The following is a 22,833-nucleotide window of genomic DNA, read 5'->3' on the forward strand; positions in this document are numbered from 1 at the left end:
CCAAATCGGAAAAGCAACAAACCACAAGTCTAGCCTACGTCAGTGGGACCACCAACAAGGCACCGCACCAAACCCAAGCACAGGCACAAAGTAGATATGGATCCTAACACAAGCATGCACAGGGGCTGCATCAAGACACAGCCACACGTCTGCCACCCCTCACAAGTCCTCAAGCAGGACACCAACAGTTCCCATAGAGGGCACACTACAGACCTGCTCTCCACCAACCACCCACACAAGCTGCAGCGTATACTCAACTCTGACAAGGCAACCACACTTGCAGACTCCCGCTTGTAGTAATGCATGCAATGCATCCATGCACACAAACTCTGACTTCCACTGTGCCTGTTGAAGCAACCACCCAGGTTAGCTCTGGCTTGCACTATACTGGACAGTGCCACCCCTCACCACAGCTCTAGTGTCCACCACAGCCGGTTGGTGCCTAGGAAGAGCTACCGAGCCACACTGCTAGCAGCAAAGTGCAATACAGATCCCAAAAGCAAAACCTAGGTCTTCAGTCCTAAGAAGGTTTTGCTTCTACTGGTCACATCTAACTGAGCCTCCAGTTTCAAGGCTAATTGAAATTATACACTCACCAGCTGGCAATGCCCACAACATACCATTGTTGCCACCACAAAACTTCAGCTGGCCCAAACAGTAGATCATGAGCATGAATGTACATGTTTATTTGTTGCTTGATTGAGCAGATGGGGCAGTCAACAAGCTGAAAATAAAAAAAAGATCCAGGGAGGACAATTTGGATATGTATCTAAACAGGGCGTGGTCAAATTACTTAACGGACTTGTGATGCAATGCCTGATGCCTTGCAAATCAGGCAGGCGGACTGCTGGAGAGGCTGCAGGAGTGGACAGACCAGGAGAGTGCCTGCTGGTCTGGTCCAGACCAGGGAGTCAGGTGAGAGAGGCAGGAATCAGTCAGACAGAGCCTGGGTACGGCAGGGTGTTGAGGGGGGGCTCGGACTCGTAGTAGCGAAACACAGGCCGGATGCAGATATGCACTGAATGGTTCCAGCTTCCGCAACAGCACATGTGTACAGGAGCACTATCGCAACAAGTGACCTGGTGTGCAACCAGAGGGGAAAGTGCATTAAAAAAGTATTGGAACTGTGATGCTGCATGCAGTGGGGGCGGGGTCAGTGAGCGTGGGGACAGGTCAAAAGTGTGGCTAAAAAAAAACAAATATTCTGTAAATTGTTTTGATCTTTCACCGTCAGGTAGCTACATATAAAATAATGCACAACTTAAATGAAAAATAAATTGTAAAAGTTGTTATTCAGCAGGAAATGCACTGTAGCACATTATGAAACCTCTCTTAGTCAATGCACTGCTGAGCTCTGTGTGTAGCCAGAGAGCCACTGAACTAATCTTGGTCGGTGCAGTGGAGAGTAGTGACTTGTGTATTTTTAGTGCTACGAAGTCACAACCTGTGACAGAAAGCACTGTGAATACGTCACTATTTCAGTTTTGCATTACACACAGTATAATATAGAGTGCTACAAAATGCACAAAAAGGTTAAGCTAAAATGGTGCTTCCAAAATATAGATTTTAGTAAGACTCAGACTGTATGTAATGGTTTTTTTTTTTACATTACTGCCCCTTCAACATTTCAAGGGGTAGCAAGCACTATATAAATACATTGACAATTAAAAGCACGAGCTCCACAGCTCAGTTGTTAACTCGCTGTGACCACTACACGTCCCCTGTCTCCGCACACGGTGGGCACTGCAGACCTGGGCAGGTGACCTGGTTCCGCACACGGTGGGCACTGCAGACCTGGGCAGGCTTCCTGGCCCCGGACAAGGTGCGCACAGCAGACCTAGACAGGCCCCCTAGCCCGCACACGGTGCGCACCGAAGCCCTGGCCAGGTGACCTGGCCGTGCAGACAGTGCGCCCCGCAGACCTGGGTAGGCGCCCTGGTCCCGCACACGGTGGGCTCTGCAGACCTGGGCAGGCTTCCTGGCCCCGGACAAGGTGCGCACCGCAGAACTAGACAGGCCACCTGGCCGGCACACGGTGCGCACCGAAGACCTGGTCAGGTGACCTGGTTCCGCACAGGGTGGGCACCAAAGACCTGGTCAGGTGACCTAGCCTGGCAGATAGTGTGCCCCGCAGACCTGGGTAGGCGCCCTAGTCACGCACACGGTGCGCACAGAAGTCATGGGCAGGCGCCCTGGTCCCGCACACGGTGCGCACCGCAGACCTGGACAGGCCCCCTGTCTTGCACACGGTGCGCACCGAAGACCTGGGGAGGCGCCCTGGCCCTACACACGGTGCGCACCGCAGACCTGGACAGGCCCCCTGTCCCGCACACGGTGCGCATCGAAGACCTGGGCAGGCCCCTGGTCTAGCACACGGTGCGCATCGCAGACCTGGACAGGCCCCCTGGCCCGCACACTGTAGGATGCTGCAGCCCATTCTGCGGCTGCTGTGGTCCCCTGTGTCCTCAGACCCTCTTGCAGCCTCGTTCAGAGCGCTGAGTATCGACCCCCGGCCCGGTGGCCGCTCCAGAAGTAGGCCATCCTCCGCAACGCGTCTATCCGGGAGGCTCGCTTGACCCCAGGCCGGCTGAGGCGCCACCGAGCGCGGTTATTGCCGGAGGGACGAGGTGGCAAAGCCTGCGTCCTGCTCTCAGGCAGAATCTAATTACGAGATGCAGGCGGGTACACGGTGTGCTGCACGGGCTGTGCGCTGGGACGTGGCAGCACAGAACATGTCTGCGCTGTGTCTTTCCTGACCCGAGAGGCAGTGCATGGTGATGGTGCAGGGGCCTGAGATCAGCAGACAGCAGGGTTTGCTCGCTGGGACCTGAGATCAGCAGAGGAGCAAGGTTTGCACTCTGGGGCCTGAGATCAGCAGACAGCAGGGTTTTCTCGCTGGGGCCTGAGATCAGCAGAGGTGCAGGGTTTGCACTCTGGGGCCTGAGATCAGCAGAGGAGCAAGGTTTGCACTCTGGGGCCTGAGATCAGCAGACAGCAGGGTTTGCCCGCTGGGACCTGAGATCAGCAGAGGAGCAGGGTTTGCCCGCTGGGGCCTGAGGGTTTGCTCTCCGCACTTTCCCAGGAGGTGATGCTACAGAGAGACCTTAGCACTGAAGCACGGTACAGCCGTGTCTCAGTACAATGTACCTGGCAGTATTTCAGATGCCCCCGCCCACTGATACCAGAATCCTCTGACAGCAACAGTCAGGGGGGTTACAGACCCCCTCTGTTGGATTACAGGCCAGCACACCAGAGCAACTCCGGCTTGAGACCTGTCAAAAGGATCAAGGGCTGTGCAAAGCCTTTCTGCAACCTCTATATAATTATTCGGTAAATTCTGCAACTTCAGGAAGAGTGCAAGTTTTACACTTTTCCACATCTGCATTAAAATCGTGACTTTTGTGACTATATTGGTAGGAAATCTCCTTACTGAGCTCCAAGGAAGAGGCTTCGCATGAAGTTTAGTTAGCAGATTTCAGTCAGGTCATAGGTACATGTTTCCTGTTATTTTGGCAGGGGAAGTCCATACCCAGTGGATACAAATACTGCCAGGTGCAGCATTACCTCACAATTCCGAGTTCTGCACCACATAATGGGTGTTACCCTGGAAAAGCAGGTCCACTGGAATTATGCGGCGAGGGAGGACCAAATTACGTGGCAGTGCTGAGTAAATTGTGTGTCAAGAAATGACAATCGATATGGCATAATGCGTCACATTTTTTGATAATGTTACCTCATTATTTTGGCATTTTTACATGTTAACCCTATGTTCACCTCTTAAGTACCTATTTGACACCCAAATACAACAATAAGGAACAGAAAGGTTACCAGTCAGCCTTTAACTGCGGGGCAACACTTTTTGCTGCTATGACGAAAGAGTAGTCAGGGAGCAAACAAACAAAACACCCCTCCTGTCTATTTATAGCCCTTACTATCATCTTACGTGGTGGAATTAAGTGTTACTACCAGCGAAAAGGGCAGTGTTCATTTTATCTGCCTTGGAAGGATGAGGCCACCATGCTGCGATTAGAGACTATGATCTGCAGGTAACGCACATATATCTCCGAAAAAAGCATTTCACTGCCTGTAAATGGCTCAAAAAGGTTTACACTATTCAAAGAACCCACTCTCTGACTCATCCCAAATCTCATTCTACTACTGTGATCTCCAAAATAACCATTTCTAGACTCTTCCCTCCCTCCTTGGCTCATCCCAAACCTCATTTTACTACTATGATCTCCCAAATAACCCTTTCTAGACTCTTCACGATTTCTAGACTGTTCATCCTTTATCCTATTCAATCCAACTAACAGACTTGCATGTCCACCACTCAAATTAGCAACTCATATTGCCCTATTCTAATCCACCACTAATCCTTTTTGGGTCCCAGAGTAGCGTGCTGCTGGCCAAAAGGCACTTTTGACACCTCGCCAAGGGTAGTAAGCGCTATATAAATAGAATTAAAATGATGCTCACTAGCCCCGAAGCCATCACGCACTGTCGCAAAGTGATGACATCACTGCGCGTTCTCTAGCGTTGGTTTTAATGTTGAAATAAAGGGCAGGCAATTACACCATCAGCACCGAGATGGAATATGAGCGAACCGAGCAAATGACTCAATATGCAAATGGTTTTCACCTTCGTAGATGAAGAGACAGTTAGTTCCCTCATTAACTCATTATAGGGCTGCATAGCCTCACGGCCATCACACCACAAAGCATTGACGTCACCTCACAATCAAGAATTGATGGGATATGGAAACTTGCAACCGAAGTCCAGATTCCCTTAAATAAATAAAAAATGTATGTGTATTTGAAGTATGCAAGATCTGGTGGAATAACTGGTTACCAGAATACATGAAAATCAAGACTACCGGGTCCAAATCCCACCTTCAAATTCTTGTTTATATTGTGTGATCTTGTGCAAATTATTTCTTCACTTTGAGGCTCACCGCCGCTTCATGCAGAGTGCCTACAGCAGGGTCATTTTCAGTGCAACTCACTACGTAGTTATATGGACATCACTGGACAAATTCACATCTACATTATATAAAATCTACACCTTTAGTGTCTCCAGACCGCACACACACACCTCCCATCATCTCCCGTGTAGAGCTAACTGCAACCAACACTGTATCAACCGGTACGAAGCGCTATACAAATCCTACAATAATACAATAAATAGTGCCTTGTTGCTCCTCCCGTCTCAATTCATTTCGAAAAGACTCTTGAGTAAGGGGGAACCAAGTTCTGCATTTCAGCTTCAACAGAGATTACAGCTGATCATACAATATAACACCCAGAGCAGACCAGGCGCTTCATTCCTTCTAACACACTATGCAAGCGCTACAGTGCGAGGCAAAGACTCGTAACATAAGACAATTTAGCAGTACATAACTGTTCAAAGCGCTATGTTTCATTGATTCACAGCAGGCTCGCGACCTCGTCCTATTCTACTCTGAGTGAGTAGTCAAGATTTCCTGAGCTTTGTTGACAGTCAGTACTTAGAAATGGGGGCTGTAATTGCACAGAAGGTACAGACCATGGGTGGGCAGCTGGGCTCTGCTCCACCCCGCTCCGTGGCTCCTTCCAGTACTTTCAGGAGGGGAGGAACAGATATTCATCTACCTCGAAGAAATCTGCCTCAGGTACCACGTATTTGTTCATCTCACCTTTGTCAGCAACACAATATTTTTCTCCTTCAGGCTTGGTGGACGTGCGCTCCCCTCCAACTCTTTAAAGTGGCCCAAGAAGTCCAAGATCACACACTGTCGTCCTGATCGTCGGGACTTCCTGACGTTAAGGGCACACAAGCGGCAGGTGAAGGTTACCTGTGCCTCCCGTTACCTGGGGGTACCTCTCCGCGGCTGTCTCTGGTCTCCCCTGTCCCTGCGGTACCTCTCCACGGCTGTCTCTGGTCTCCCCCGCCCCAGCCACTGGCAGTCGGCGGTCTAGCTGGCTCTAAGAGCAGATCACCGACCCGGCGCGGACCGACAGCTACAATTAGATCCCGTCAGCCAGCTTCCTGCAGGCGCATCACCGGGGGAAAGCGAGTCCTGGCAGCGCACTCTCATTGGTGAGTCACCCGTCACCTGGAGCAGGAGAACTCACTCTACCTGTCTCTGCTGTCTGAGGCGACCTGACAGGTGTGCGGTGCAGTCCCAGGAAACAGGGCAACTTAATCCTGTCGGGGAGGGGGCGGAGCCACCAGGGCCATCCTCTCTCATCCCCACCTCGCTGGAGCATCTCCAAGCTGGAGCCTGGGGCCTTTCCCATCTCTCCGGAAGCAGTTATCTTTAATTTATGTTCAACTTTTAGAAACCACTGCCTGTCCCCTTTTGGCTACTTCAGAGCGAGGAATGATTCTGCAGAAATACTCTACTAAGAAAACCTTTGACCCTATCCAATGCATTACTCGGGCCCTCATTACGACTTCGGTGGTCTTTTGAAAAGACCACTGAAGCCACGGGCGCCAACATACCGCCAGTGCTGGCGGTATGTTTGGCGCCCTATTATGACATTTCCGCTGGCCCAGCGGAAAAGCCTCCACAACATTGAAGCTTGCTCGTAATCGAGCCGGCAGCAATGTTGAGGTGCGATGGGTGCAGCAGCACCCGTCGCGCATTCCACTGACAGTAATTCGGGCAGTGGAATGCGTGACGGGGCTGTGCATGGGGGCCCCTGCAGTGCCCATGCCAAGTGCATGGGCACTGCAAGGGCCCCAGAGTCTCCCATACCGCCAGGGGACTCGTAATCCCAGGGCAGCGCAGCCCTGGCGGATTACAACCACCGGGGCCGCCAGGCTGCAGGCTGGCGGCAGCCTGGCGCTATCGGTGGCATTACCATTGCGGGTCAGCCACGGTCATAATGTGGCGGTAAGTACCGCCAGCCTGTTGGCGGTACTACTGCCACATTATCACCACCCGACGGGGTCATAATGACCCCCTCTATGTCTGACCCTACACCTCTCCCAATATACCCTCTGCCTCCTCCCTCTGACTCATCCCAAACCTCATTCTACTACTATATTCTCCCAAACAGCCCTTTCTAAATTCTTCTCTCATGCATCCCTCCTCTGAGTCATCCCAAAACTAATTTGACTAGTATAATCTCCATAAACAATTTCTATAATCTCTTGCCTCCCCTATCTCTCCTTTGACTCTTCCCAAACCTCATCTTACTACTATGACCCCCAAATAACACTTTCTAGACTCCTCCCTCTTCTATGCCTCCAATATCCTATTCAATCCAACTAACAAACACCACTCAAATTAACTCATATCTCCCTATACTAATCCTTTTTTTTGGGCTCCACAGTTGTGTGCTACTCACCAAAAAGCGCTTCAATGCCTCGCCAGAGGTAGTAAGCACTATTTCCAATTACAACTACTTTGAGCAAGTCTGAACTGGTGAGGTTGGTGGCCCGTCCAAATTTCTTCAGTCATGAATAAACTTCACGCCCAGATATACACAGGTGTCACGCAACGCATTACAGACACCAAAGTTGCTGCGTTGCATGAGAGGGAAAGAGCAGGAAAGTGCTGTCTCCCTGTACTGGACACAATCCAGCTTCCTAGCACCATGCACACACTCGGGGTGTCCAACACAGGTTTTGTTCTGGAAGGACACCCTTCCAGTACAGAATGTCAAACTGACACCAACTTTAAAGCGTCCCCACTTTGGATCTGTGCTGTACAGAGCGAAAAGTTAGGAGAAATAAAAGCATTTCTCCTTATTAACGCCTGCTTCAAAGAGGCATTATTTTGGGGTGCAAAACCCTGTCTACCAATATTAGCAGATATGTTTTTTGCATTTAAAAACATGGGTGGTTGAATGGGAACACCCATGTGCCACCCATGGAATGCCCCCTTGACGCAGAGAAACGCAAAGCTGCACAAAGTGTGGCTTTGCCATACTTTAAAGCAACTTGTCCTGGAAAGTAAAATCCCCCCAAAAACATTTTGAGCAGGTTTGCGGGGCGCAAAATGTTTCTAAAGCTGGTCGGTGTTAAGTTCAATGACAGGGTTTGATGTGAATCCTGAAGAGTTTAATTAGGCATTACTAATCTTAGAAGAGAGGACATTACTCCCTTTATAGGGCAAAAGAGAAAATAATCCACTCCTACACTCTATATTTATTTCTCCAAAAATATCTTTCTACTGTGTCTCGTCTTCTACTTCCCTTCGTCCTTTGGCCACCCAGGATGAAGGGAAAACTCCGGGAGACTGGAGGGCTGGGGCCTGGTTGCTTTTACGGCTGGTTGGACCGAGGGATCGTCAGCAAAATCCAGATCTGAAAGTGAGCCTAAGGGAAGGATAACCTTTTCTAATGCTCACATAGAGGTAACCCTCCTACGTACTTTGAAAGACCCCGGCTTCTTGGAATATTTCAAGTATTCCTCTTCAGAACAGTAATAAAGTCTTGGGCTTTTTAAAAAATGCATTTGGAAAATCGAGCTATTAAGTGCCCCATCTGGACTAGTTTTTCCTGAAACAACCTCCAACTTCCCAGAAGAATGTTAGACAACGCCATTCGCGCCAAGTGGGGCTGGTATCACTCTTTTAGGGTGCCAGCCCAGCCCTCATTGGCTCTATGTAGGCCATGCCTTGTGTTAGGGGTTGCATCCGGGTCAGATGTTATGGTGGCTTATGAGGGACTAATGTGGTGGAACAGAACAATTCTGGCTGTGGAATTAGACATCTGTAACTGGGGTGCCTTGCCTGCGTATTACAGGCAATGCTATCAGATGTGGCCTGTGGGTAGGCAGAGATCTCTTGTTTTCCGGGTATACCTGAAGCTGTACCAGCTGAGTGCCAAGGGGTCTGCTCAGCCTCCTGGATGGAGACCACCCCTAGCTTTGAGCAGGTGTCCAGCAGCAAAGGCTTTGAGAAGTGCAAAAATAAAGTTAGTTAAGTTGGTGGTGAAACAGTCCAGCGAGTTACAGATTTGCTGCCGAGAAGTTTCTAAATGCAAGTCATAGAAAACCGCAGGGCCGAAAAAGTGTTTCATCCTTCCGAGGTTGAATGAATACGGACGAGTGTGTTGTTCAATTTATTGTTTGGTTTACTTAAGATCATTGCAGTAAAACAGAATCAAATACAGCAGGTGAAGGATTAATGTCAGTGTATTGGCCTTAGAACAGAGTGTGGCCACAAGTCCTTCTTAATTTATATAAAATGGACACCGATTGTTTCCAACTGATAGTAAGTGATATATTAAAAAATATATATTATTATTAGTTTTCATGTGGGCCAATCCCAGTGGGAACATTCTGAGGACCTGACGGTGGAGAAGAGACTAGGGCATTACTCTTCAGAGCATCTTGCCTTTTCTATTTTCTGTGTAGTGCGGCTGGCCCGCCAGGCACCTTTATCTCTTGCTGATAAGCAGGGTCACTGGAATTATACCATTTTACAACTGCAACATTTCTGCATAACCATGGGTTTGCCACACGTGCCACATAGTCCATCATCTGCTGCATTATCTGCAGATTTTAACAAAAAAAGTTTGCTCAAATGGATCAAAAGTCACTAAAATCACGGCAACCTGTTTTGCTGTGCAGTGGAAGGGCAAAGATTGACTAGTCATCTCTCAGTTGCTTATTACTGTATTTGAATGTTAAACTGGTACTAAGGATGGGAACTTTTCCCTGTGTTAAATGTAAAAAAATTACAATTAAAATGTTATTTCACAAAATGTGCTGTAATCAGAGCTTAATTTGAGCCGGTGCTTTCTGGTGCTTGCCACTGGCACTTAATTGTCAACATCTACACTTATGACAGTCTGCCACATGGTGGCGATGTCCATCTAATTTAGAAATGAGCACAAGAACTCTTTAATAATTCAATATACATTAAAAAGGACTAATATCTGCTGTCCAAGCCATCCTTATAGTGTTGGGGGCCTGGAATTGTCACTTGTCAGAGTGTGATGGTCAGCAGTTGTGTTGGTACTGTCATTGACAGTGCTGACAGGGGCAATGGGAGGTGCAAGTTGCAGTGACCTTCTGACCAATCAATCAAGGCATTTGTAAAGCACACTACTCACCCGTGAGGGCCTCAAGGCACTGATGGGGGGGGGGGGGCTGCTACTGATCGAACAACCAAGTCTTGAGGTGTCTCATGAAGGTAAGTAGGTCGTGTGTCTGTCATAGGAGGGTGGGAAGAGTGTTCCACTTCTTGGCGGCGAGGTGGGAGAACAATCTGCTGCCGGCGGTCGTTCTGTGGCTGTGTGGGACGGTGGCGAGGGCAAGGTCAGCGGAGCGAAGCTGTCGGGTGGGTGGGTATAAGGAGAGCCGTCTGTTGAGGAATTCTGGTCCGGTGTTGTGCAGTGCCTTGTGAGCGTGGGTGAGGACTTTGAACGTGATTCTCTTGTTGATGGGGAGCCAGCGCAGGTCTCTCAGGTGGGCTGTGATGTGGTGGGGGATGTCCAGGATGAGGCGTGCTGAGGCGTTCTGTATGTGTTGCAGTCTTTTCTGGAGCTTTGTCGTGGTTCCTGCGTAGAGGGTGTTGCCGTAGTCCAGTCTGCTGCTTACGAGGGCTTGGGTTACCGTCCTTCTGGTTTCAGTGGGGATCCATTTGTAGATCTTCCGAAGCACGCGGAGGATGTTAAAGCAGGAGGAAGAAACAGCATTGACTTGCTGGGCCATTGATAGGAATGAGTCCAGGATGAATCCCAGGTTGCGTACGTGGTCGGTGGGTGTTAGTGCGGTTCCCAGTGACCTGGCTTTTATTTTTTTACAAATTAAGCACTGGCTGTATTAGGTTGTATAATTTCTCTTTTCTTGCTGCATATTGTAGTCAACCCTGCCACATAGTTTGGTCCTCTCTGCACATAATTCCAGTGGCCCTGCTAATAATTTCAGTCATTTATGCAGCATACACGATAAACTGAACTATCTCTCTGTGCTGCCCTTAAATCAGTCATCTTAGTCAAGAGCTCATTTCAACAAGTTGAGAAAAATCAAGAACTGCTGAGGCAACCATACAAGGATTTAAACCAATCATGCAAATGTTACTCTGAAATATCTGCTGTAAGTGCATTAGCCCGCTTAGTATATTAACGACTTAGACCTCAGTTACACCAATGTTGCTGATAAAAAGTTGCACCATCTAAACAAGACACACCATTAACTGAACTATCTCCACTTAACCTGATATGGTCATCTCAGCAACTTGAGAAAACACAGACCAGCCGAGTCGACCATGCTGGAATTTAATCCAGTGATGCAAAGCTTACTCTCAAACCTCTGCTACGAGTGTATTAACCCACATAACTATATTATTGTCTTATACCTCTACTACACCCATGTTCTAAATCAGTGGTTCCCAACCTTTTGACTTCTGTGGACCCCAACCTTTAGACTTCTGTGGACCCCAACTTTATCAATACGGAAATCTGGGGACCAGCACTGAATCATTATTGGAATTCGGGGAACCCCCACTAAGTCTTTACTGGAAGCCGGGCAACTTGGCCTAAACATTGTCAATGATTTGACACGCAAAACAGTACACAAAAAACACAGCGTCAAGCATTCATCCAACACATATGCAAATTATATCATATTTTATTTAATTTGCACACAAATATCAATAAAAAAATAATTATAATAGGAAGGTTGGAGCTTTTTTAAATTGAAGCTACGCATGGTCCTTCATTTATTCTGTTTGACGCACCTGCACTACTCCCAATAATCAATCTGAGGGTACTAATCTAATTTTTAGCCTCCACTTTCAAATTCCTTGACGTTTACAGTATGTTTTATAGTCTTCAATTGAAACCTTACCCACTTTATTAAACTGTTAATATTATTTAATTATCTAAGCAGCCTCGGACCCTCTGAGAAGGCTTCGCAGACCCCCACAGGGTCTCCGGACCACAGGTTGGAAACCACTTTTGTAAATAATAAACTAGACCCCATAAATAGCACACATTCCACAATTACCTATCTTTCACTGCTGTCCTTGCCCAACTTAATGTGCTTTATTTAGTGCCCTGAGAAAGCTGAGTCACCCCATCTATGATTCAGACCACTCACCTGCACGTTACTCACTAATCTCTGCAGCAAGTGTATTAACTCACTGAGCTATCCGGCCACTTATACCTCCGCCGAGCCTCTAATGCCTGCTGCCTGAAATAATACGCGCAGGCTACCCATCGGGGGATACTGTGTGCGTGTAACAGAAACCACAAAACCCTGTAAATCCCGGGCCCTCCGGCGTGATTAGGAAACACTCCTGCCAGCGGAATCAGGTTAGCCTGGATCACCAGCCCTATTCCTGGCACCCGGAAATCCACTTGAGATAGCAGCCTGACTTCCGGACAGGCCCGCTCCATCCATGTGAACCCGGCGGGGGTGGCATGGACCAATGCACCTCCGCCGCACAATGGAACAACCCGTGCAACGTGCAGCGTTGGTGTAAACGGGAAGCACTGGGTTAGGTAACGACTCGTGCTAATTACAAACGCCGCTCACTTGATTTCTCTTTGATGGTAATAATAATTATAATAATGTGGAGTGGTGTACTGCATTAAAACGATCATCATAGCAATTAATGTTATCTAACTCGGTTGTGTTTTATCAATCGTGGGAGAATGACGGGGTGGGTGAATCCACGTGCAACTGATGCTGTAATTATGGGCTGAGCAGAGGGCGCATGAGATTCTGATCTTATTGAGAGCAATTGTCTGCAAATCGAAGGTGACAGTTTGCAGTGCCTGGCAGGCAGGGCACTGCTCGGCCCCAGTGACACAACAAGGGATGTGCATCTGCAGGTCAAGCACGTGCAAATGTCAAATTATTAAATGGCACTCAATTTGCATGTATCACAGCACAAGACTGCACATTATTTCTTGATCCGTGTAGCTGTTTATTTCACACATTCTTATTAGGTCTGGAGTCATGATTTTGCAATTGTATGTATGTTACGTGGATACTGAAAATTCAGCCAACCCTCTTCAGTCTCTGGTCTATTATTTGGTCACTCACAATTTTCTTCCATCCAATCACACCTAACAGCATGGGACACTAGGTCAGCCCACTTCAGTCATTGGCCAACTTCACTGTCAGTGATGGCATTCTGCCCATTGACAAGGAGCACATCCACAAACAAGGTGAGTCCCTTCAGTGCCACGTTCTACTATGGCGATGTGTGCTTTTTGAAAACAAAAATATTTTTGCTTTTACACAACGGCTCTATTTTAAAATGATGAGGGTCCAGTAGCTTGCACAACAGTATACTATGACAAAACAAGCATTGACAAAGCCAAAAGCCTGGTAACCAAGGCCACACCTATTGGCTTTGCAAATGCTTGCTATTAAGTACTTTAACTTCAGTGCCCAGGGTTCTGACATCTAGGTGGGCCTCTTTTGTACTCTAAAACACAGAAGAGGAGAAGGGATATCTTAAGTCCCTGTGCAGGAGAGGGATATTTCATGTTCCTGGGAGTAGGAGAGGGGCATATCCAAAGTTCCCAATTGGCAGAGAGAGATGGAAAATGTTCCTAAACAAGAGGGGGAGCTGATGTTACTGAGCTGGAGAGGAAGGCAGCTAATGGTCCTTAAAAGAAGCAGAATTTATTTTGTTCTTGAGTAGGATAATTGTCATCAAATGTTCCAGAATTGGGAAGTGGAATATCTAATGTTCATGGGTGGAAGAGGGGAGATATCTAATGTTCCTGAGCAAGAGGGAAATATCGGAGTAAAACAGGGGACAACAAAGGTTCCAGAGCATGAGAGTGGAATTTTACATTTTCCTGAGTAGAAGAGGCTATATAATGTTTCTGGATAGGAAAGTTAATATTCAGTGTTCCTTAGAGGGAAAGGAAGCTATTTAACGTTCCTCAGCAGGAGAGGGAGATATATAATGTTGTTGATCAACAGGAGAATACTTAATATTGTTTATAGCTTGCTGCTGAGGGATATATTGGTTGTTAAAGGCCCTGAACCATAGTTATAGGCCTGAGCCGCAAGCGAGGACCTATAACGAGGGAGAGGGCCTTTAACAACCGGTATAGCCTGAGGCAGAAGGGCTACAAGGCTATTAGAAGATTCCACCCACTAAGAGTAGAATGTTCACAATTAAAATGGGAGAAACAAGAAGACAAACAGGTGATTGTTGCAGCTGCGGGCTTACACCAGCTATTATAATCTCGAAGCATTGTCTTCAACGGAGCTCTCAACATTCCAATGTTCTAACATTCCTGGATGGAAGAAAATATATTTTCATTTTTTCAGTGGAAGTGGTGGATAGACAATATTCTAAAGCAGGAGAGGGGGGATATCTACTGTTCCTGAGTAAGAGGGGGCTATCTACTATTCCTGAGTGGAGGAGATGATATATTATGTTCCTGATCAGGAGAGGGATAACAGATGGTCCTGAGTGGTAGGGGTATATGAATTTATTCTCAGTGTGAAAGGGAATATTTAATGTTCCTGAGTGGGAAAGTGGGATATCTAATACTTCACAGTAGGATTGGGAGATGTCTACTGTTCTTAAGCAGGAGAGTAGAGTATCAGATGTTCCTGGGTGTAAATTTATTGAGTGGAAGTAGAGTATAGCCAATATTCTACACCTGCCGGGTGTGTGTGTAATGTTCTTGAGTGGGAGAGAGGTTGCTTAATATATTTTAATGGATAAGGGGGATATCCAATGTTCTAAACCTGGAAGGGGGGGTGTATAATGTTTCTGAGTGGAATAGTGGATATTGAGAGTTCTTGAGCGAGAGAAGATACGTAATATTTCTAGGGTTAATAAGGATGCTGTTTATCAGATGACATGTTTCGTTGGAACCAGGCATCAAATATCCTATCCACGGCTTGCCCATCACCAATATCTCCTCTGCCATTTAAGTCACCCCCCCCAAAGGCTTCATTTTACAGGTGGTGAATTCTAGTTCAGAATTTCCTTCTTTGTGAGTTAGTCATCCCTGTGAGGGAATGGAAGACATTCCTCTATTACTGGGTGTCCTACACCCGTGTCAGCGGAAAGCTGCTAAACATGAATGTAATTGCGCGAAAACTAGGACTTGAGTCAACGTCACCAAAAGAGGAGTTTTCAAGGTGTTGCAAGAGAGTTCACGAGCACTGGATCGCACAGGCGTTGCACAATGACTGGCAGAGCAGGCTCAGAGCCACATCACGACTGTTCTGAGTTTTCACTCATCCTATCCTAACAAGGCCATTTCCGACATAGCACTTTCCATGTGAAACCATGATGCACTCGTGATAAATCCCGATTGGTGGTAAATCCCGACTGATAACAGGGTAAAGCATGGTCCTACCAGAATATGAAATCATACAGAATTTTGTCATGATTTATTTTTAAATAAATTATTCATAGAATGTCATGATTTATTTTTAAATAAATTATTCATAGAATTATTCATAGTCCCAGGCCTAGAGTGGGAACATTCCAGAACATTCTGTAGGAAACCCAGACAACCTTGGTTTCTTTCACTTGGCCTCTCCTTTCCACCTCACCTTTGAGATCTTTTGCCTATCTATTGCATCCGGAGAAAAGGAAAAAAAGGTAATTGTCTCCCAAAAAATGTCGGAATATGAAAACGTGGATCATTCATCACCCATATAACCCCGTTGTCTCCTGAGCACCTCAGGCATGTTTCTCTTTCGTGTTGCCAGATGCTTGGGAAAAGCCAGAAAATTAAATACCCCCCACTTTGAACTAACGCTCCCACGGCACCCAGCAAGCGAGCCAATTGAGCCCACCTTTCCCTGGAAGAGCTCCCTTGTCTTTCCACCCAAGCACTGATGCATTCATCCTTTTACCCTTCCATCCCCTCACTGATATCTATCGTTTGACCTTTCCATTCTGCCATTCATTTATGGTTTCATACATCATTCAGTCCTTCCTTAGTCCGTCTGCTGGTCCATCCATCCGTTCATTCGCCATCCATCCATCCAGCCTGCCATCCATCCATTGTACACCCATCCACTCTGCAATTCACCCATCCACTCTGCGGTTCAGTCACTCGTCAATCCACTCTGCCATCCATTCACTCATCCTTGATGCTTTTACTTTGCCCATGGCCAGAATGGCCGTAGCGGGCATCAGTTGTTTCCCCAGGGGGCTGGAAAGGTAGGGGGACGCTTTTGTTACTGGGGGCTGGTTTGTAGCAGTGCAGCATTTTCAAAAGCACTGCAGAGTTTCTTGTATATCCAACAGTTTTGAGGCAACAATAAAACTGCCAACATAACTCTGGTAATTAATAAACCTGCTGGAAAGAGATAGGAGTTTTGTCTAGTGGCAGTTTTGACTCATCTAAGGTAGTGCAGATGGTTGATATGCCTGCTGCAAAGAACGTGTACTATGCAGATGACAGAACAGTATTTTCCATGCATAGCTCAGTGTGTTACTGCTTTTGTCACAGAGCTCCTTATGTGGTTATACGTCGGAACAACGCATGCTCGAACCACGCATGCCTGAACAACGAGGTCGGAACAACGACCTTGTTGTTTCCACTAATGCCTTTACCATGAATGCCTTAACAACGATTTTTTGTTGCCTAAACCTAAACCTTAATCACCCTGAGCCCCCCACCCAAAAACTAAAAATACCCCAACTCCCTACCCTGCCCCTAAAACTAAAATTACCACGACTCCCCACCGCGCCCCCGCCCGTTGCCCCTAAACCACCCCGACCCCCACCCCCTAAAATTAAAAATACCCCAATCCCCCTGCCCTTAAAACAGCCCCAGTCCCAGCCCAACTTACCACCTCCTTGATCGCGTCATCGTCCTCAGCCGACTCCCTTCTTCTGTGCCTTAACCACACATGTACGTGGTTCAGCACATGCGTGGTTAAGGCCCTGAACAAGGAAGTCGTGGTAAACGGAAGCGTTGTTCCGCTTTCGTTTTCACGACTTTGTTGTTCAGGAGTCGTTGTTCAGGCTGCTTCCCCCTTACGTTACTGTGCAGTTCATAAGTCACAAACATGGTCTAGTGCAGTGAGCTATGAATGGCCATCCAAGAGCTGCATGAAAACTGCATGGTACGGGTTAGAAAGTTATGTTTTTGTCCTAGTGATTATCCTAATTTTGGTAAAAAGGTATGTTTGGGTAGAAATACCTTTAATTTGTATTACTAAAGTCAACCCTAACCGCTGTGTTTATGCTTCCCCAGACCAAGCGCTCTTCAAAATGGATGCTGGTGAGGATGACATGTGAATCCTACACCTTGTTGACCCCTTTGTCTTATGTAACATTTGTATGTGTGTATGATGTAAAGCGCTCCAACACCCTACGCTGGTAAGAGAGGCGCTATAAAACAAATGCAATATATGTGAAAGAGGGGCCAGGGAGAGATGGGAGGCACTGTTAGAGGGTGAAAGGTAGGGAATAATTGAAGAGCCCCACTAAAGATTGTATCCTGGTGCCCTGTAAGGTCAACTTTTACTATGCTTTAAAAATGTATACAATTGTATATATAATAATGTAAAATGTGCTGTAGAATGCACCCTTTTGCCATTTCCCCCCAAATTTTCTTGGGGGGGGGGAGGAGAACCTCCCACGCCTCATTGCAGTGGTCAGGCTCACTCGCTCTGCACCCTATGGGGCTGGTCTGACGAAATTTGCCAGGGCTGCTTTGGGTTCCCAGTCCAGACCCGACCCTGCCACCCCTTCAGTCTGTCTCCTTTACCCATGTACCCACCTATCCATCCCTGTATTCCATTCAACGTAGCCATCAGGATATTAATTTACTCATCCATCCATCCCTCGGTTATCCATTCACCAGTCCAGCCACCTAACCATTCACTCATTTATCTATCCACGTATTCGCACACCCGCTCATTGGTCCACCCATTTGTTCATCCACCCATTCATTCATCCTTCCATTCACTTTTCCTTCTATTCCATATTCATTTCCTCTCTCCCATAATCACCCCTTCCTTGCTCCCACTTGTACTGACGCTGTTGTTTATCTGCTGAGTTGCAGACAGAATAGGCCCATGAAGAACCCCACCCCCCCACCTCCAAGCCTCAATGACGCCATGGCCAGCAGGCGGCGTCACAAGGCCTCGCCAAGGCTCCTGTCGTGCCAGGGACGTCCTGACGCACAGAGGCTTGTTGTAGTTCCGTCACAGCATCCTCCGGCAGGGCTCCTTGGAGGAAGTCCTTTGTTAAACCAGTATTCGTGTTCACACCGGGATGGGCCCCTGTTTGCAGCGCGCAGACCCACAGACGCGGGATCTAGCGCTTCCCATGTTTCAATCGAGGCCAGAGGACAGCAGAATACCTTCCAAGCCTCGCCTGAATGAAAGATTCAGGCTCCCGCGCCTCTTTAATTAAAGTTACCCGATCCCTGCTCGTCACGGAAAACGGCACAGTGCATTCTGGGACTTGTAGTGCTGGTCCCCATTCGTTCACCCGCTTGAAGTGACATGCCTGAAAAGTGATTTGTGAAAGAAAAGCAGGGGGCTGAAACATGTTCTAAGTGATGACGTTGGAACCGTCTAGTAACCTTAAATGTAAATAGAATCATTTTTCAAGAATAGCAAACGAGTGAACTAAATAATAAAAGTTACATTCTGAGAACCACAATAGCGCCTTTCCTCCATGAAGAGGAGTTGTTGGGGGTATCCAACAGCCTTCCCCTTAGTTACACTTTAAGTGTACAAACAGCACTGAAACAATTGTTGCAGCTAAATGAGCGAGGAACTAATGCTTCTGAATATTTGTATGAACGTCGGGAGAGTGGTGATGCCTTTGGAGGGATTATCAGGAAACACTGTGTGATGAGCTTTCAGGGACTTTCACTTGGAGGATATAGCTCCTTCAGTTAGTCTTTAGGCCTGGTGGCGCACTTCTCACTTATGTGCCGTCATGGGACTGAAAAGCCCTCGAGACCCTCTGCCGCTAATTGGCGTCTTCCGAAGCCTGTGTGGCTTCAAACCTAAGAGTATTAATAGCTTGACACATTGAAAAAAAATGAAAATTCGTGTATTTCAAAACTTGTCTGTGGCCCTGAAGCAAGGAATTTCATAGCCCCAGAAAACATGACAGTTTACCTTCCCTCACTAACAAGGCCTTAATTAGGGAATTTCTAGCAATCTGGTACCCTCCTGTGGTGGTACTGTATGGTGTTTTTCGCATAATTATGGATTTCCTGCTCTTGCTATATAATCCATCATCTCGTGTATGATTTGCAGATTTTAACAAACAAAAAATATATGTTTTAGCTCAAACCGATCAAAAGTTGCTACCATTGCTAAAGTGTCTTGTCGCACAGTGGCAGACCTCTTGTCATGCAGAAGTAGGTCACCTTTCAGTTGCTTATTGCTGTATTTTGGTGCAATCCTTACCCATGCAGTGTGAACGTGTGAAAGTGACAAAATAGTGAACACTGCTTCAAAATGTGCTGCATTATAGCACACAATTTGCCTTTTTGCCACATAATTTAGTTAAGCTTGTCACATTATGGGCCTGATTACAATTTTGGAGGAGGTGTTAATCCGTCCCAAATGTGACGGATATACCACCAGCCGTATTACGAGTTCCATAGGATATAATGGACTCGTAATACGGCTGGTGGTATATCCGTCACTTTACCGTCACTTTTGGGACGGATTAACACCTCCTCCAAAGTTGTAATCAGGCCCTATGTGTTCTCCCTTTCTGCATAATTCCAGTGGCCCCGCCCACCACCCTCCAATGCTGGGTTTGGAGGTGGAATGCACATGCGCTTTGAGGTCAAAGTAGTGAAACATATGCTTGTGTGATGTTATGTACATGGCCCAAAGCAGTGTATTGGGGCGGAGTTATGGTTTGTTTTAAACTTCCTTACTTTTTATTTTGTTTATAGTAGGAATTTCAGATACTTCACAAGCATTTTCTATATACTGAGAAATAAAGGGCAAGTACTTCCTGTCCCTGCACACAAAGCCATGCAAGGAGCGCCTTGAGACCCTCATATGTGGGCAGTTGCGCTTTATAAAAATTGATTGTTTGATTGAGGCCAGACAGAGACATGGGACCTGATTTAAATACTGGGGGATGGGTTACTCCGTCACAGCGGTGATGGACATCCGGTCTGCTGAAATCTAAATACCATAGGATATAATGGAATCTCGATTTTGGGGGATGGGATATTCATCACCGTAGTGACGGAGGAGCCCCTCCGCCAATATCTACATCAGGCCTGTAGTCTAACACTGCCTAATATAGCGATCATTTTGCCCTTTTATAAATTTATTTCTTGCTGCCTAAGTAACTGATGTAACTACCCATATTGATGGAAAACACTCCGACCCAGCAAAGATGAACACGTGAGCCAGCCCTCAGAGAAGCTAAGCCTGTGGTCTGCAGGGTGCAGCGGGAGCCTGGCTCTGGCCGCTCAGCATCCTGTCTTGTGCTTGCACCATCAGCACTTGTGCAAAACTCTCCTTTTGTAATTAGGGTTCTCTAAATAATAGAGTAGCCTTTTTTTGCATTAAGTGACAGACTCTGGTACTTTATTGCTACGAGCATAAAAATGAGGTTGCATGACCTGCATCAGGTTAGTCACCTTTCTTTCTTGGCACCAACCGTTCCTCAGATACTGCAATGTAAGCGCTCTCAGGATGCAGAATGATACACCAAACAGCCAATAGCATGAGGTGGGAGGGTTCATAAGCAAGCAGTGGACTAAAGTCCACTCTACGTGTATATTAAATTATTGGTAACAACAGGCCTTAGATCCAGCTACGTGGCCAAGTCAGACATAACAAGGCAAAATCAACAGGATGGCCCAGACGTCAGCACAGTGTGTGGTCCCTACGGCTGCAACAAAGGCCCCAGATCTGCGTACCGCTGGAAAGGCCAGCAGCCCAGTTTTCCAAATAAAAGCCTTCGCCAGTGGGGGCCTGTGGTGCATATTTCTATTTGCAGTAACAATGCTGATCATATATTTTTATTTATTTATCTGTCATGCACTTGGATGTGCCTGTGCTCCATTAAGGGCTGTAATTAGCTGCCAGGCAGAGAGAGACGGCGATGGCGCCAGTTTCTTCAGCATTCCTGACGCCAGGTGAGTCAACGTGTTTCTGTGGAAACGGCGGTGACGCTGCAGATCCCCAAGAGGCTGGTGGGTAGGGGCTAGAAACAGTGCCTGCTGCCCTACTGTCCTACCTAATGGTGGGTACTTACAGTGCGTTGAGATAAAAGAGCGCCTTCAAGACATTTTATTCAACCCATCATCCTTCTGACCCTCCTATATATATAACTATATATACTATGTATATATATATATATATTATACGCTGATGACACCCAACTCATTCTCTCGCTATCTGAAAACTCTTCTGCCACCAGAGCCAACTTCCACAGATGTATAGTGATGTATAGTGAAAGTCGCCCACTGGATGAAGGGCAACTGCCTCAAACTAAACACAGACAAGACAGAAGCCCTCATCTTTGAGAACAACACTTTGCCATGGAACGATACATGAAGGCCTGTGGAATTCAGTCAACACCCCCCAAACCCAACAGAGCATGCCCACAGCCTTGGCACTATCTTGGACAGCAAGCTATCCATGAAGCAACAGGTAAACACAGTCTCACCCCCTTGCTCCCACACCCTACGCATGCTCCGCAAGATCTGGAGGTCACCTCCAGTCATTACCAGAAGGACCGTCACGCAGCCCCTAGCCACCAGCAGGCTGGGCTATGGGAATACACACTATGTAGGAATCACCGCATGAAGAGACTACAGACAATAAAAAATGCAGATCAAGACTCATCCTCGACCTCCCCAGACAGACCTACACCATACCCCACCTTAAGAAGCTACACTGGCTCCTGATCCAGAAGAGATGTCTGTTCAAGATGTTTGCCCACACATGCAAAGCCCTGCACAATGAAAGACCAGCATACCTCAACAAACGCATGACTTTCCACCAACGGACCAGACACCTATGATCCACCTCCCTCTTCCTTGCAGACGCCCCCAGATGCGTCAAGCCAACAGCAGAGGATGTTCCTTCTCATATCTGGTGTCCAAAGCTTGGAACAGCCTTGCCTTGCACCTAAGGACCTCCTCATGACTCCAGTAATTCAGGAGGGAACGCAGCACCTGGTTGTTCGAACAAACAGATCACCTCGCAGCAGCTAGCAACCCCAGGTCCTTGAGATCCTCACAGGTGACTTGCCACATTTTATAAGGGATTGATTGATCAATTGTTTGAGTGATTGATATAATACATAAAGCATCTTTCCTAAATGGGGTGGTTCTCCCATTGTGCAGTGGTTGACATTGGTGATATTTTAGGTCACCACATGGTACAATAATATATTCCAGCCCATCTCTTGTTTCTACAAACCAGTGTAATCTGGACTTTTTGTACAGTCGAGGTGAACCAATACTATAATTCCCAGGGTGCATTTGATAGTCTAAAAAAGCCCAGTTCTGAAAAATTACTGATGTTGCCATTTTGACCAACTTCCCCTCAGACGGTCCTGCTCCAGGCTAGATTTCACTTTTCACCTTATTTCTTAAATACCTACATGAAGAAACCCACAATGACAATGAACACTAATGTAGTAAAAAACATAAAATGTTTTTTGTGAAGATGTTGGGAAACACAGCTGCTCTAAAAGGAGGGATCTTAGAGTTGACAAAATCATTGACGCATTTTGAAATTACTTTCACCAAAACCTTCCATGGGGTGAATACATTATTGTGTCTAGTCACACATCCTGGAGTGATTGCCTGATAAATGTTTATCAAAAATATGGTGGTTACTTTCTTTCCTTCCAGTAAACGCAACAAAAACTACGTTGCAGGTTTCTCTATGCTGGCAGAACATCATGTTAGCTATCATGAATTCTCGTTGCAAATAATT

At 46.9% G+C, this 22,833-nt stretch overlaps 1 protein-coding gene across 3 annotated transcripts in view; it reads right to left on the reverse strand.

Moving 5' to 3' along the window:
* Positions 1–22,833, reverse strand: part of RELT (RELT TNF receptor) — a 153,054-nt gene that overhangs the window by 79,721 nt on the left and 50,500 nt on the right. The window contains exon 1 of one of the 3 annotated variants that reach the window (XM_069203842.1): positions 5,672–5,836. The exons of the other annotated variants lie outside the window; for them this stretch is intronic. The gene's annotated coding sequence lies outside the window, so the exon portion shown is untranslated. Of the gene's footprint in view, positions 1–5,671; positions 5,837–22,833 lie in introns of those variants that run through there. 3 annotated transcript variants of the gene reach the window in all.

Source organism: Pleurodeles waltl, chromosome 8 (assembly GCF_031143425.1).
Source record: "Pleurodeles waltl isolate 20211129_DDA chromosome 8, aPleWal1.hap1.20221129, whole genome shotgun sequence".
NCBI lineage: Eukaryota > Metazoa > Chordata > Amphibia > Caudata > Salamandridae > Pleurodeles > Pleurodeles waltl.